Source organism: Panthera pardus, unplaced genomic scaffold (genome assembly GCF_024362965.1).
Source record: "Panthera pardus isolate Hobbes unplaced genomic scaffold, ASM2436296v1 HiC_scaffold_2, whole genome shotgun sequence".
NCBI lineage: Eukaryota > Metazoa > Chordata > Mammalia > Carnivora > Felidae > Panthera > Panthera pardus.
The window spans coordinates 63,682,361-63,697,925 of record NW_026526765.1 but is presented as its reverse complement, the minus strand read 5'-3'; the positions used below and the strand labels follow the sequence as shown (position 1 = coordinate 63,697,925).

At 52.5% G+C, this 15,565-nt stretch overlaps 1 long non-coding RNA gene across 1 annotated transcript; it reads left to right on the top strand.

The window, feature by feature from the left end:
• The first annotated feature begins 438 nt into the window (after positions 1 to 438).
• Positions 439 to 15,332, top strand: LOC109267534 (uncharacterized). The gene is made up of 3 exons (XR_002080165.2): positions 439 to 1,390; positions 10,686 to 11,233; positions 13,736 to 15,332. It is a non-coding gene; the product is annotated as an uncharacterized LOC109267534 (long non-coding RNA).
• Positions 15,333 to 15,565: the final 233 nt, after the last annotated feature.

The window sequence follows — 15,565 nt, the reverse complement described above, 5'->3', positions numbered from 1 at the left end:
GCTGAGCCAGCCTGTAGCCAGCGCGCGGCAGCGCGGGGATTCGGTCCTGGCTCCCCTGCACCGCCCTGGCATCGTGCTCGGCGGTGGCGCTTGCCCAGGGGAGCGGGGAGGTGGGGGTGGGGGGGGGGGCGGGGGGACCGACCTTCCAGAATTCCCAGCAAACCCTGGCAGGAGCTGCAGCAGGAAAACAAAGGGACGGCTCGCTTGCTGGCTGCAGAGGAGCGACTCGCCACCAGGGGGCAGCGCGCGCTGGCAGCCGCCCGGGGACCGCCTTTGTCCGGGGTGAGGCCCCCTTCCCGCACCCCGCAGACGCGGGAGCCCCCCCCCCCCCCGCCCCCGATCCTCCTGGCGCGCGGGCGACCAGCTACCTCGGACAGGCCCCTGCACCCTGCACGCTGCAAAGCCTCCCCTCTGCGTCACCTTTCTGGCTGCCCAACGGATTGCATTTCCTGTCATCTCCCAGGGCCCGGCTCAAAGATCTTTCCAGTCTCTCGGCTTTCATGGACACTTCCTTCATCTTGTGCACACGCAGGCAGATCGATGATGCTTCGTAGCCACGGCCCAGCCCTCCCTCCATCAGCCTGCTCTGGGCCGTGAAAGCATCTCCGGTGTGCAGTGAGCGCGGGGCAAATCTAGATCCCCCACCCCTTTCCCCGTTCTGTCCGTCGGGACCCCAGAAGCCGTCCTTCCTAGAAATCCCCAAGCTGCCCACCTCCTGGGCCAAGAGGGCAGCCAGAGCCTGTTATCTGTCCCTGTGCTGACCACACGGGCCTGGAAAGGTCTGTTTGGGGACAGAGACCTGTTTGGACCGCAACCACATCTGAGTCATCCCTGTGCCCCAGGCCCACCTTGGTGGCTGTTGGTCAGTCCTTCCTTGGGTTCCCAGGGCTGCCCCGGTGCCTGGAGGCGCCCCTCAGGTGTGCCCACCCTCCTGCAGCTGGCCTTTCTCCTGGGGGCGGGGCGGGGTGCCTGGCCTAGGGAAGAGAGTTGCCAATCAACATACCTGACATCTCAACTCAGGCAGGCGGCTCCAGTGGCCATGCCCCCTGCCTTCCATATGCACACACACACACACACACGCACACACACGCAGACACAAAAGTGACGTTCACCTGCTGCTGGAAAATATCTTTCCTGTGCCTTTCCTCATTTCCCCTTCAAACAGCCTTGCAGAGTGGAAAGGCCGCCTTGCCCATTCCACAGATGAGGAAACTGAGGCAGAGAGCAGGGGCCTGTGCGAGCTCTGTCTCCATCTGACAAAGCTGTGCCCTACTCCTGGAGCCTGCCTGCCCTCTTCTCCTGGCCTTGGCCTCCCACCTCAAGTGTTTTCCCCCTGGGTCTTATGCCTCCCCATGCTGTTTCTTCAGAGGGCCCAACACTGGACACTCAAGTTAGTCTCTCGTGTGACCGTGACTGCCTGTCTCCCCCGTCAGCTCAGCTCCGCGTGTAGGAACCGCGTGAGTCTTCTTCACCGTGGTATTCCTCACACAGAGCACTTTGCCGGGCACACAAGCAAGTGGGTTGAATGAAATGACTCAAAAGTCAGAACAGGCCGAGGGAGCATGTGACATCGTCCCCATCTTCCCCGTCATCCCCAGGCCGGGAGTGCGGGCTCATCTAGAAGAGAAGGAACCTTTGTGATAGATACACCAGAATGAAGCGGTCTTTCAAAGTGTATTTGGTTATAAAGTTGATAGATGTGAAGTGACATGTCTGTCAATTGCACGTGTTAATAGCAGAAATAGAATGGACTGAAATCAGCGACTTAGTAAAAGGCGTCCGGGGGGTGCGAGCCACGTGAAGACAAAGGGGACGGAAGGAGGCTTTGGAGTGCCCGTGTTGCCGCTCCCGTGGGTGTGCAGTGAGCCGAGGACGCAGCTGGGGTTTGAGCACGCGGAGCAGACGGCCCGGCGGAGGCTGCCTTGGTCATGGGCCCCCTCCTCCTGCTGATGAGGTCATGAAAATAACAATACTTGCTACAGGCATTAAAGTCAGCCATGGGGGACCAGCCACTGTGACCTTGCTAGCTGTGCCCGGGGGGGACATCAGGAGGTTAGTGGCGAACTTGGGTTGTTAAGGGAATGACTGCACTGACTAGGGTGCAGGCCTGCTGCGCCACCCACGTTTACATTGTCCTGTGGGCTTGAGTCTGCATTGCCCCTCCTGTCGGGCTTGTTCCCATTTGTGAATGAGAGGAAGCCGGAAAGGGAGAGGAAGGGGTCAGCGCAGAGAGGGCGGCCAGCTTGCTTTGGCCTCACAGCGGCAGTGGCGGGGAGAGGATTGCCACCCAGGTCTCTCAGTCAGCAGCACGGTTTCCAGGGCTGTGCACTGCATCCCCAGGCTCACCCTGCGTGGAGCCCAATCTTGGCAGGCTTTATTCCTCCAAGGTGACTGTCCGGGGCTGCTGCTGGTGACTTCTCTGGCTTTCGATTTACGATGCTTCCTGCCAGGAGGATGCTGGTGTCAGAGCTGGAAGATGCCCACAAGAGCCCGTGGCAGTCTTCATGCCCTCCGCATTCATTTGTCGGGCCCACAGCACACGCCAGGCAGTGGACATAAAGCCCCATAAGTTCAAACCTCAAGTCTGCATCTTACTAGCCGTGTGATGTTGGGGGAACCACTCTACCTCTCTGGACACTTGCCATTTGTAAAACGGGGTCAACCACTCACAGCAGTTTGCTTAAGCAGCTGAGGAATAACACACAAAATGTGAACGCGCCTGATGTAGTCGGGGCAACAAAGGCACTGAGTTCCTGGCCCCTAATCTAGCACTGTCTCTAGGTCAGAAGGCAGGACATACGCGGAAGGCCAAGTTGTGGGTCCTCTGAATACTGGATGCTGAACTTGGATTTCACCCTGGGAGCCATGGCGGGATTGGAGAGAAGTACTCAGATTTCCATTTCTGGAAAGACCCGTGAAGAGTGGATGAGAGGGGTGAGACCGATCAGGCCCAGGAGATGCCCAGGAGTCCCCCAGAGTGATGGATGGAGCAGATGAACCCAGGAGCCGGTCAAGGACCAAAGAGTCACCCTGTTTCCATTTCTGTCCCTACTAATCTCACATTTGTGCCCCAGCATTGAACACCCACACGCTCAGACTCCCTGTGATTTGGGGGTTTCCTCACTCAGCTTTTACCTAAATCCTTACTCCTACCCCTTTCTGCCCATCCTTTATGCAACACGGGGACATAAACATTTTCTTTTAAAGGAAGCTGCATCGTGTCAAGAAAGAGCCCTGCGCAAAAGGCAGCCCCGAGTTGGGCACTCTGCCCTTCCTGACACTCACATAGTACCTGGGGGCAGGAATGACAGTCTCAAAGATGTCTGCGTCCTCATCCCGTGGATCTATGAATGTCACTTCCCACGGGGAAGGGGACTTTGCAGATGTAATCGAGTTGAGGATCTTGAGATGGGGAAATGATCCGGGACGGGGCCGGAGGCGGCCAGTGTCGTCACAGGGGTCTTTGTGAGTGGGATTAGAGCCTTCATAAGAGACCCCAGAGAGCTCCCTAGCCCCTCCCACCACTGAGGACACAAGGAGAAGTCTGCAACCCGGAAGAGGGCCCCACCTGACCGTGCTGTCACCCAGATCTCGGACCCCAATGTTTCCGTTCTTTATACAGAAGAGAATCAATCTGTGGCATTTTGTTATTGCAGCTCGAGAGAGACTAAGACACTCTCCTGGAGCCTCAGGAAGGTCCACGGCCCTTCTGAAGCCTTGATCAAAGCCAGTGAGACCGGCTTTGTAGTTGTGACCTTGACCTCCAGATCCCGGAGACAATAAACGTGTTTTGATTCAAGGCAGTAAATTCGAGGAAAGTTGTTACAGCGGTAATAGGAAACTAACGCACGCCTTCCCCTCTCTGGGCCTCTGTTTCCCTGTTGAGGCTGTGGACACGGGGAAGCATTATGCACAGGCATAAAGTGAAAGTCAAGGCGAAGCAGAAAAAAAGCATGCCCTTCTGAGGAGGCCTGGACCTTCTCTGTGCCACCGCGGACTAGGCAGAGCGGACATCCCAAACTCAGATGCCTGCCCCATCTAGTTGTAGAAGTGGGTGAGGTGGGCAGCTGTGAGAGAGGCAGTGTGGACTGGTGGGGTCTGTGGGAAAGGACCGAGCAAAGGCACTGACAGTAGGGGTGCTCCCCCCACCGCACGCTGCCAGGTTAGAAGGTGGGTCCCTATGGCCAGTCGCCCATCTCTGCTTAGAGAAGTCGGGATGATGGATTTTCATGTGAAATCTCTCAATCCTTAGATATTGCCAACCAATTAGAAAAGAAATAAACACTGAGCCGGCCAAACCAAATACATCTGCAACCCAGCCTGGCCTCCAGCTTGTCATTCAAACTCCGGGCTTTGGTGTCGATATGTTTGGGCTGGAATCCCGGCTCTGCCCCAGCCGACGCACCTGGGAACTTGCCTGAGGATGGGCAACTCTGAGCCTCAGTTTCCTCATTTGTGAAAAAGGGGTAAGAATGCTTACCTCGCTGGGTTGGGGGGAGAATAGGTTGTAAAGAAGGGCACAGAGTACGGATGAGCTTGTTACTAAATGTTCTTTGTTATTTTTATTACCCTTGTTCTACTGTGAGCAAGGAAGACGTTTTTCCAACCTTCTACGCCCTGGCTGGTCCTTCCTGTAGGAAGGGCCTCCGTGCCAACCACTGTGAGCCTGAACTCAGAGAAGAGAGCCCTGCAGTTGGCTGTGCCCGTGGTCCCACCTCGGGGCGTGTGAGGTGTTGTGAGCCTGTCACCCAGAGCCTGGTGCCGGGGGGGGGGGGGGCAGACTCAGGAGGGTCCTAAAAGAGCAAGGCCATGTACACTGAATTCCAATCACCACCTTGCCACGCCAATGCCCCATCCTGCTCCTTTCTTTTCTTTTCTTTTCTTCTCTTTTCTTTTTTCTTTTCTTTTCTTTTCTTTTCTTTTCTTTTCTTCTCTTCTCTTTTCTTTTTCGTTTTTTGAGAAAAATAAATGTTTTTATTATACCATCACTTACTCCTTCGCTAATACACTTCCTTTGTTAAAGAATTATGAGTTAGCATACAGGGTAGTATTCATTTCAGGAGTAGAGTTTAGTGATTCGTCCTTTACATGTAACACCCAGGGCTCAGCCCAACAAGCGCCCTCCGTAAGGCCCATCCCCCGTCTACCCATCCCCCACCCACCTCCCTCCATCAGCCCTCAGGATTCTCTGTATCTAAGAGTCTCTTATATCCTACTCCTTTCTTTTTTTTTTTTTTTTAATTTTTAACGTTTTTTATTTCTTTTGAGAGAGAGAGCGTGCGTGGGGGAGGGACAGAGAGAGAGAGGGAGAATGAACTGCATGGTCATTGCAGAGCCCGACGCAGGGCTGGACCTCACGAACCCTGGGATCGTGACCTGAGCCAAAATCAAGAGTCAAAGCAGGTGTCCCCCATCCTGCTGCTTTCAAAAGCAGCATTCACAAACCTCTGACTGCCAGACTGAGATCCGGCTTCCAGCCCCTGATCCCCCAAACCCCAAAGAAATGTGGTGAACTCAGGGTTTCCCCAAATTTAACTTACACTACAGCCAGTATCTCCTATCATTTGCATGTACTTCTTCAAGTCGACTCGTTTTTCTTATACTTCTGCAAATCCAGCTCCATCTCGGGAACACTATATGTAAAACAATGGTTTTGATGAGCTAATTATTATTTTCTATACATGGCAAGACAAAAAAAATGTCTCTGTTAGAAATTTACAAACTCATCCGGGTTCTGATGGCAAATCTTCCTGCCTGCACTCACAATGGTCAGGCAGCCCCTTCGGGTTGGTTGAGGTAAAGGGCAGCATGATCTCACTACCGCTACTCCTCCCGGGAGGTTTCCCCCAACTTTGGTTCCCCTGCCATGGACACTTGCAGAGGGGACGGGGAAGGGAGGAGCGAGGAGAAACTGGGAACACTCCCCAGGCATCCTTATCAGCTCTTGATTTTTTAAAAATGGATTTTACAGTGTGTTGGAGTAATTCATTCATGCCTTCTGCCTGGAAAATGGTTCCCAGTCTTTTCATTGAAATTCAGTGTGTGAACTAAACGTGTGGCTTCAGCAGCTCCCCGTTTTCTGTGGGACTGAGACCAAACCGTGGGCAGGGCATTCGAGGCTCTTCACAGCCCTCACTTTCCAGCACCCTCTCTTCCAGCTGTGCCCCCCCTTGAGTCTCTGTGTTCCAGTGCTGTCCAGCCACTGATGGTCACCCTTCTGTGATGTCCGTGCCGCAGTCACTGTTAGGAAAAACCCCTTAGACTTCGTTGGCTAAGCACACTTCTTTTCGATCTCCAAAACCCTACTCAGCATCACTTTCTTTGTGGAGGTCCCCTCCCCTGATTCATTCTGTGAGCTCAGTCCCTCCCCCAGAAGAGTTGCTTACTCCTTCTCCTCTACCAAATGTCCCAAATCCTTCTGCTTCTTGGCATCTTCTTTGCCAGCACTGTGGGCTGAGCCCACAATACCTGCCACCCCCCCCCCGCTGATGACGAGAGCCCCCAAACACCTCCCCTACACCCCCTTCACACCTCCCACCTCCTCTAATCTGATCTCCACGGCAGTGAGAGTGATCATGGAAAAACTCTGGCCAGAGCATGCTGCTCCCACTGTTTAAAATTCCCCAGCAGCTTCCATTTTACCCAGAATATAATCCAAGCTCTTGGAAAAGCCCCCCGAAACCTGGCATGATCTGGTCCCCACCCACCTCTCTGGCCTCCTCCTCCTCTTTCCCCCACACACTGGCCTACTCTTCTTGCCCAGAGTTTGTAGCTGCTGTCCCCTTCTGGAATGTTCTGTGCCTACCTGCCTTCCACACAAGTTCCCACCCACCCTGTTCCATACACACACATACTGTCTTCACCTGTCCATCACTCGGGACTCACCTGAACAGTCATCCCCTGGGGAAGCCCTCAGTGCTTCCCCCCGTGACTGGGTGGCAGTCCTGGAGGGCAAGGGTTACATCACATTGATTTGTATGTCCCCAGGCTGGGGACAGAATAAGACCTAGACTATGTGTGGGGACAGACCCACGGGCCTCACAGGAAGATCCAGCTTTCCAATGAAGCGGACCCTCCAGCCTCCCTTGGGCTTGTCCCAAGCAAACATGAATACTGCTGGCCTGGTTCTTGAGGGCTGGGCAAGGCCACCGCCTGCCTGTACATCAGGGAGTGGATTTACAAAAAAGTGGCCCACACGTCCTTTTGAGGTATAGAGACATGTACCTAGCCGGTGAAACAAGTTTGAGTACAATGAGCATAAGAGTCAGGACAAGCCAGTCTGGAGGCTTTGCTCTGTCCTGGGTCGGTGCAGCCTGGGGCAGCGCCCTGACCTTGCTGGCCATTTCCTGGGGGCACCTGGAGCCTGCTTCCGATTCTGTGTCTCCCTCTCTCTCTGACCCTCCCCCGTTCATGCTCTGTCTCTCTTTGTCTCAAAAATAAATCAACATAAAAAAAAAATCATTTTGAAACTGACATTTTCTGACCATACTGGTGAAAAGATAAGTACAATTCCAGCTGGATAACATTCATTCTTCTCCCCTCTTACTTGAAAATAAATTGAGGGCACCTGGGTGGCTCAGTCGTTTAAAGCACCCGACTCGTGATTTCGCCCCAGGTCATGATCTCACGATTCGTGAGTTCTAGCCCCGCGTCGGGCTCTGGGCTGACAGCACAGAGCCTGCTTGGGATTCTTTCTGTCCCCCTCTCTCTCTGCCACTCCCCTACTCACTCTCTTTCTCTCTCAAAAGTAAATCAATTAAAAAAAATACATTGAAACATTTTCTTATACGAGTCTCTGCTCCCCTCCCCTCCACTACCCTATGTCTTACGTTCTATCTGATCCTCACCTGTCCCGGATCCCAGGCTCTGCCAGGGGCTCTGATGTCAGCAAGGGGTATGAGGGGGTCAGCCAGGCCAGTATAACCTAGTGCATAGGCCTGTCCCAGTAGCAGGCCTGCTTTTTTTTTTTTTAATATTTATTTATTTTTTTTGAGACAGAGAGAGACAGAGCATGAACGGGGGAGGGGCAGAGAGAGAGGGAGACACAGAATCGGAAGCAGGCTCCAGGCTCCGAGCCATCAGCCCAGAGCCCGACGTGGGGTTCAAACTCACGGACCGTGAGATCGTGACCTGAGCTGAAGTCGGACGCTTAACCGACTGAGCCACCCAGGCGCCCCAAGCAGGCCTGCTTTTAACTCACTCGGTGTTGGTTGAACATCTGTCATTGTTGGTACTGATGGATTCGTTGGTGGTAATAACTTCGCTGGTGTCATCTTGTGAGTTCAAGAGTGTCCTCCAAAAACTCATGTCCACTTGGGGCCTCAGAGTGTGGCCTTATTTGGAAATAAGGTCATCTCATGTTTCTTCAGACCTCGAGATGAAATCATCCTGGCTAAATTCGATGACGCATCAAAGATTGTCAGCCGTGCGTCCTGGCAGCTACCAGAGGCCAACAGAGAAGCATGGGATGTTATCTCACAGCCTTCAGAAGGAACCAACAGCCTCAGAGCCTTTGGCCTCCTGAGCAGTGAAAGGATACACTTCTGCGGTTTGAAGTCACCCAGTCTGTGGTTATTGGTTACAGCAACGCTCTCTGTGCTCAGCCCCACGGCAGCCCCGCCCGTGAGGAAGGCACTATTCCTGTCCTCCAAGCAGACATCAGGACAAGGAGGCTCAGAAAGTTCCAGAAGCTTGCCCCAAGTTACCCTTGCCCTCCCCCAGACTCTGGCTACAAGCGGGCCCAGCATGCGGGGACTTGGGTCGTGGAGTGGACGGGAGACGAGGCGTGGAAGGCGTGGGGGATGAGCCTGGCGGGTTGCGACAGGGCACGGCCACCAAGGGGAAGAAGCATTCTGCCTGCATCTGCTTTGCAGGACCCGCCCTGCGGAAGCTGCCTCCCTAGCCAAGCAGAATCCACCCTGGCTGGCTCGTCAGCGTCAGCGGAAAGACAAAAGGAGGTCTTCATCCCCTGTCCTGCCTTCAGAGCACCTTCCAGAGCCCAGGACCTTATGCAGTGGGGGGTGGGGGGTGGAGGGGGGGGGTGCTGGGAGGGAGGTGGGCAGGGGGGCAGGGGAGCCGGAGAAGCATCCCAGGGTGGGTGAGCTGAATGGAAACCGCCTTGGGCTCCACGTAGAAGCATTGCAAGAATACGAGGGGTATTTTTCCAGAGTGCCTGTCACTTGTTAATGAGTATTTCCTTTGACTTGCCAGGAGGGCTCATCTGCAGGGTGTTGGGTGCACACGGGTTCATCTCCCCAAGCGGTAGCTGAACCCTTTGGTGTCAGAGCCCCCCAGCCAAGGGATGGGGGTCTTCAAGGCCATGCTAATTCCTTCCAGAGGGTGTGAGGGTACGTTCATCTCTCTAGTGCATCGTTCATCTCTGCACATTGGCAACTACATACGGAGCCTCCACTGAGGGCCCGCCATAATTCTAGGCCCGGAGATCAAACGGTGGACGAGATTCGTGTGACCTCTGTGCTTGAGCAGCTCCCAGGCTGACGTGAGGGACAGCCATCTTAATTAGCCCACAAAGGATGTTTCGTTCCCAACGTCAAGAAATGGAGACTTGAGACCCTGTCCGGGGACCTGTAGGGCCAGCTTCTCCCGGGAAAGGGAAGTTTGAACTGAGAGCTGAGGGGTGAGGCGGGGTTGGGTAAAGAGCGGAGGAAGGCAGGTGGCTGTGTGGGAACGGCATCCAGGCAGAAGAACAGGGCGTGCAAAGGTCCTGCCTGAGGCAGGAGGGGACGTAGCGCGTGCAAGGAAAAGAAAGGCAGCGGAGCCTGGGCAGAGGAAGTGATAAAGAGGAGAGATCTGAGACGGGGCTTCAGTGAAGAGGGTTAAGGGAGGAAGAATCAGGCCACACAGGGCCTGGTAGGATCGGCAGTGGTTTTGGTCTCTGGCCGCCAACAGTGAGAAAGGCCGAAGAAGCTTAAACAGCTGGGTGACATGACCAGATGTGAACCAGACTGGGGACCTACAATCCAGGCTGGAGCCCCCAAGACGCCGTGGGGCTGGGGATGAGTCACTGCGTTACTCCAAGTCGGTTTCCTCCTTTGTAAAGTGGGAGTCAATAGGACCACCTCCCTGGGCCTTTCCCATTTAATTTGATGTCTACTGAGTGCCATGCTGTGTGGGTAGAACCCTCCTCACTGTGGACGAGGAAGCTGGGGCTCAGAGAGACGAAGTGACTTGCCCAGGGACACCAAGCAGGAAAGCAGCAGAGATCGGTAGGAACCCGAGTAGCCCGTCACTGTCGCAAGCTCTATCGTTGGCTGGCCTTGAAATGCGGCGACATTGAAATGAGGGATGGTGGAAAGTGGACAGAATGACGTGTGGTCCTGGGACCCTCTGCCCCGATTCTGTCTTCCAATCCAGCTTCGTCAGATGCACAGGGAAAAAGACCAGGTAGCCTCTTTGTGTGTGTGCGTGTGTGCGCGTGTGTGTGTCTAGTTATTTTTGGCGGCAAGGGAACTTAATTAAGAATTGAGTTCACAGCTTTCCCACTGAGAGTTAGCCGGGGGTGCAGGATGGAGGAAGGGAGTAGAAAGGGCAGACTGTGGACAGTGTCACCAAAATAATGAAGCGGAACCTTAGGGCTTTCCAGGGAGGAAGGGAGGGGGCACGGATGCTATTTTGGTCGCTTGTCATGCATCACAAAGCCAGTGTGTAATATTCTGTATTCGCAGGCAGAATTCTTTCGGAGCCGGAGTTGGAGCAGAGGCCGGCAGGCCGTTGCCCTTGGTGACAGCAGAGACAGTGTCATTGGCCGGAGGGTGTTGAGACAGGGGCCGTTCCAGAAAGAGCCCCGGACCTAGAGCCTGCCCCCTTCCTCCAGCAACTCCATTGCTTTCCACCTGCCGCCTTGTCTTCTCACCTGGACCTTTCCCTCTGACCTCTTGAGCTCTGGACACCATGGGCCCTTGCCCCCTCTTTAGGATTTCAGAAAGCTTCCTGGAACATCCAAGACAGGCAGCTATGCAATGAATCCAGTTTGGACACAGGTTTTATTTGGCCTGCATCTTTAAAAAATGTGCACCTGTACTGTGAAAAGAGGAGGTTGCGTGCAGAGAGCATAGCTACGGGCCGGGCCCTGAGCCAAGTGCTGGGAGCTCAGTGGGAGGGCAGAGGCAGACCAATGGCAGGCACCAATGGCAGACCGGTGGCAAGCATTGCACAACGATGACATTATTGGATGGTGATAAGAGCCGTGGAGGAGCATCAGCGAGACAGGGAGGTGGTGACCTTTTACTGGGTGCTCAGGGAGACTTCAAGGGGAGGCCACCGGGGAAGGAGAGGGAAGCATTCGCCAGAGAAAGGACCTGGTCCTGGGAGACAAACGAGTGCTCAGCATTTGCAGGACTGGAGCTCAGCACACAGGCCAGGTGGGCCACGGGAAGACTGAGACAGGTGGGGTCAGAGGACAGTCGTCTTGCAGGTCGTGGACTTTGTCATCAAAGGGGCCAGGGGTCCAGAAGGTGGGGAAGAGTGTGTGGGTGTCGGTAAGACATCATTGTTACTGATTGGCTGCTACTGTTGTAACTGCTACCCTGACCAAGAATGACGCTTGGGAGGTGGTCCAAAAGCAGCTTTATTTTTGTCTCCTGCATTAGCGGGGCAGTCCCTGTGCCTCTCTGGGCTATCAGAGACAGACTTAAGCCACATAAGTCCCCAGCTGCGAGCTCAGTTCTGGAACTAACGATGGCTGCCCACCCATGCCGCTCACCAGCCGCTCTTTTCATATCCCAGCAGGGGTGGAAGCAGGGAGGGGAAAGAGGAAGCGATTGTTTCTACAGGATGAATGGCTTTGCATCCTCCGGCTGAGGCAGGGGTTCAAGCCTACTTTTTCTATGAGAGTGCCTCTGTGGTTCTCAGGAGACTCCCGTGCTAGAACTCCCCTGGCTGTGACTCCCATAATGGTGATGTCTCTCTTTCGGCTGACTGCCCATCTCTTTAGGCCTTCGTTTCTGGACCATCTCTCCATTCAGTGCTAGCTGCCTCTTCCTGGTCAGCAGAATGTTAGGTTACTCCCAGCTGGCTTTCTCTGCTGCTGGGACTACATCTGGTCCAAGAGAGCTCTCACATATTGTTTGGTCTGCCTTGAAGAAAGTCCGTTACCTCATCATCACCATCATATTCATCATCTTCCCTTTATCCTCCTCCTCTTCCCCCTTCTCCTCCTCCTCCTCCTTCTTTTTCTCCTCCTCCTTCTCCTTCTTCTTCTTCTTCTTCCTTCTTCTTCTTCTTCTTCTTCTTCTTCTTCTTCTTCTTCTTCTTCTTCTTCTTCCTTCTTCTTCTTCTTCTTCTTCTTCTTCTTCTTCTTCTTCTTCTTCTTCGTCTTTCTTCTTCTTCTTCTTCTTCTTCTTCTTCTTCTTCTTCTTCTTCTTTTTCTTCTTCCTTCTTCTTCTTCTTCTTCTTCTTCTTCTTCTTCTTCTTCTTCTCCTTCTCCTCCTTCTCCTCCTTCTTCTCCTTCTTCTTTCTTCTTCTTCTTCTTCTCCTCCTCCTTCTCCTCCTTCTTCTCCTTCTTCTTTCTTCTTCTTCTTCTCCTTCTTCTTCTTCTTCTCCTCCTTCTTCTTCTTCTCCTCCTTCTTCTTCTTCTTCTCCTTCTTCTTCTTCTTCTCCTCCTTCTTCTCCTTCTTCTTTCTTCTTCTTCTTCTTTCTTCTTCTTCTTCTTCTTCTTCTTCTTCTTCTTCTTCTTCTCCTCCTTCTTCTCCTTCTTCTTTCTTCTTCTTCTCCTTCTTCTTCTCCTCCTTCTTTCTTCTTCTTCTTCTTCTTCTTCTTCTTCTTCTTCTTCTTCTTGTTCTTCTTCTTCTCCTTCTTCTTTCTTCTTTCTTCTTCTTCTTCTTCTTCTTCTTCTTCTTCTTCTTCGCCTTCTCCTCCTACTTCTCCTCCTTCTCTTTCTCCTCCACCTACTTCTTCATCATCATCACCATCAACACTGATCTAAACCAGGAATTGGCAAACATTCTTCTAAAGGAGCAGATAGTACTGGGGCACCTGGGTGGCTCAGCGGGTCGAGTGGCCGACTTTGGCATAGGTCATGATCTCGTGGTTCGTGGGTTTGAGCCCCGTGTCCGGCTCCGTGCTGACAGCTCAGAGCCTGGAGCCTGCTTCCAATTCTGTGTCTCCCTCTCTCTGCCCCTCCCTCACTCGCACTCTGTCTCTCTCAAAAATAAATAAACATTAGGAAAGAAATTAGAAAAAAAATAATAAAGGAGTAGATAGTAAATATCTTAGGATTTATGGGCCATTTGGTCTCTGTCACAACTACTCAATTGCCTCTGAAGCCCGTTTTTAACCCATAGGAACATAGAATAAAAGAGTTGGCCGCGTTCTAATAAAACTTTGCAAAACAATAGGCAGGCTATAGTTTCTGATTCCAGACCTAAACAGGCATCAGAAATACTATCTCTCCCACTGCATGAGAGTGAGACACCCATGCTGTCCTCTGTCACAGGTCACAAATCCACCTTGCTATGGCACCTCAGCCCGTGCAAATCTTCAAACATACGCCAAAGCAGAGAGACTAACAGTGACTCCCCTGGACCTATCACTTTGCTTCAATAACCACGCTGCCATTCTTAAGACCATCTTCTGAGAAAAAACCGAGTGGTAGTGGTGGGGGCTAGGAGACAGCTGGCTAGGATGTAAGATGAAAAAGGAAACAGGAAAAAGAGCTCCCAAGAAATATCTTCTCTCTGCTGGGGAAGCTGGTAACTGTCTCTTTACGTCCTTTCAGAGGCTCTGAAGGTTTGAGGTCAGAGGACTCCCAGATCTTCAAACCTTGAAGCACAGATATGTTCTGACACAGCTGCCCTGGCCCCGTCTGGCTTCCTAGAAGGGCTGAGGAGAGCTGCCAGGACGAGTCTCCTTTGTAAGTAAAGGCACTTCGTTGATTCTTGCTGATCGCAGCATCCTGGAGCCATCGAAGGTCTAGGGGCAGCTGTGAATTTGAACACCTGAGCCTCCATCTGTGACCTTGCACAGGCACTTTGCTTCTGGAGCCCATTTTCACGCGGCACAATGGGAGAGTAGTATCTGCCCCCAGAGGGAGGTTGCAAGAATTAAGGGAAATAATCCATGCCATGTAATGTTTTCTGAAATATCTGCGGATCTGGTGGGGCTATAAGAATGAGCTGTTGTTTCTCTCCCATCCTGCTTTCTGTTGTGGGTTGTTAGAACTTACTTTTCCATCCTTTGTCAGCATCCCGGGCAGATGATGGTTACTTATGAGTCCCATTTCCTTGGATCTATCCAAACCCGTTTTCCCTTGATTTCTCTCCATTGCCAGACCACTAAAGACCCTCGTTTGTTCATTCAACAATGCACACTGGCATCCGTTTCATGCCTCTTGGCACAGACATGAAGTGGGAAGGTTTCGGTCTCAGAGCTTGAGGTCCGGGAAGTCAGTGACATATGGCCAACTGACTGGGGTCCTCAGATGTCCAAGGTTAAACTGCCCTTGAGGTATTGCTAAGAAGGACACAATCAGTACCACAAAGCCATCCCAAGCCTATCTCACACCTTCCAGGCTGCACAAAGCAGAAGATAAGAAGGCAAGGAAGAAGAGATCTTTGGAATTTTGAGCCATCATCTGAGTTCAGAGTTCAGGAGCTTCATCCCTCCCCTCCTCCAGGACCCCAAAATGTGCCCATGTGAGAAGCGTTCCAGCATCTTCCACACAGAGGCTATCAAAACCCCAGCAGTGTTGACCAGAGGAGCAGTGATGATCAAAAGATCAAGGGGACCAAAAACAGCCAGTGAGCAGAAACTTTTGTACTCTTCCTTCTCCTCCTCTTTCTTGACCCTAGAAGAGGGAGCAGATGGGGGTGTCTCAGAGAGCTGGCTACAGCTCATTGTCTTACAAGGTCAGGGAGAGAAGGAACCAAAGACCAGACTATAGCCTCTCCCCACTCTTGAGTCCCCAGGCCTTCAGTCTGACCAGTGAAAAGGAAAATAGAAGGAAGAGATGGAACTTAAATCAGAGAAGAAGGTGTAGTTCTTAACATTTGAGACCAGACTTCTGATAACCCAGAGTGTTTGGATAGCTCTGAGTATCAGCCAAGCACCTTATGGATGGCGTCCCATTCAAACCTCAGCACAAACCTATGTGGCAGTCAGGACTAATTTAGTGGCTAGTTAAGAAAAACTGATTCATGGGGCGCCTGGGTGGCTCAGTCGGTTGAGTGTCCGACTTCGGCTCAGGTCATGATCTCTCGGTCTGTGGGTTCGAGCCCCGCATCGGGCTCTGTGCTGACAGCTCGGAGCCTGGAGCCTGCTTCGGATTCTGTGTCTCCATCTCTCTCTCTCTCTCTGCCCCTCCCCTGCTCATGCTCTGTCTCTCTCTCTGTCAAAAATAAATAAGGATTAAAAAAAATTAAAAAAAAAAAGAAAAACTGATTCAAACTAGATTAAGCAGAAAAAGGATTTATTACTCACATAATAGGGGAAGAATAACGGGTTAGTTCTTGAAGGAGGGCCTGTAAGTGCCAGGGCCCATCTCCAGCCCTCTCTCTCTCTCTCTCTGCCTGTTTCTCCCCCAGTTTCTCACCCATTGTTAGTTTATATT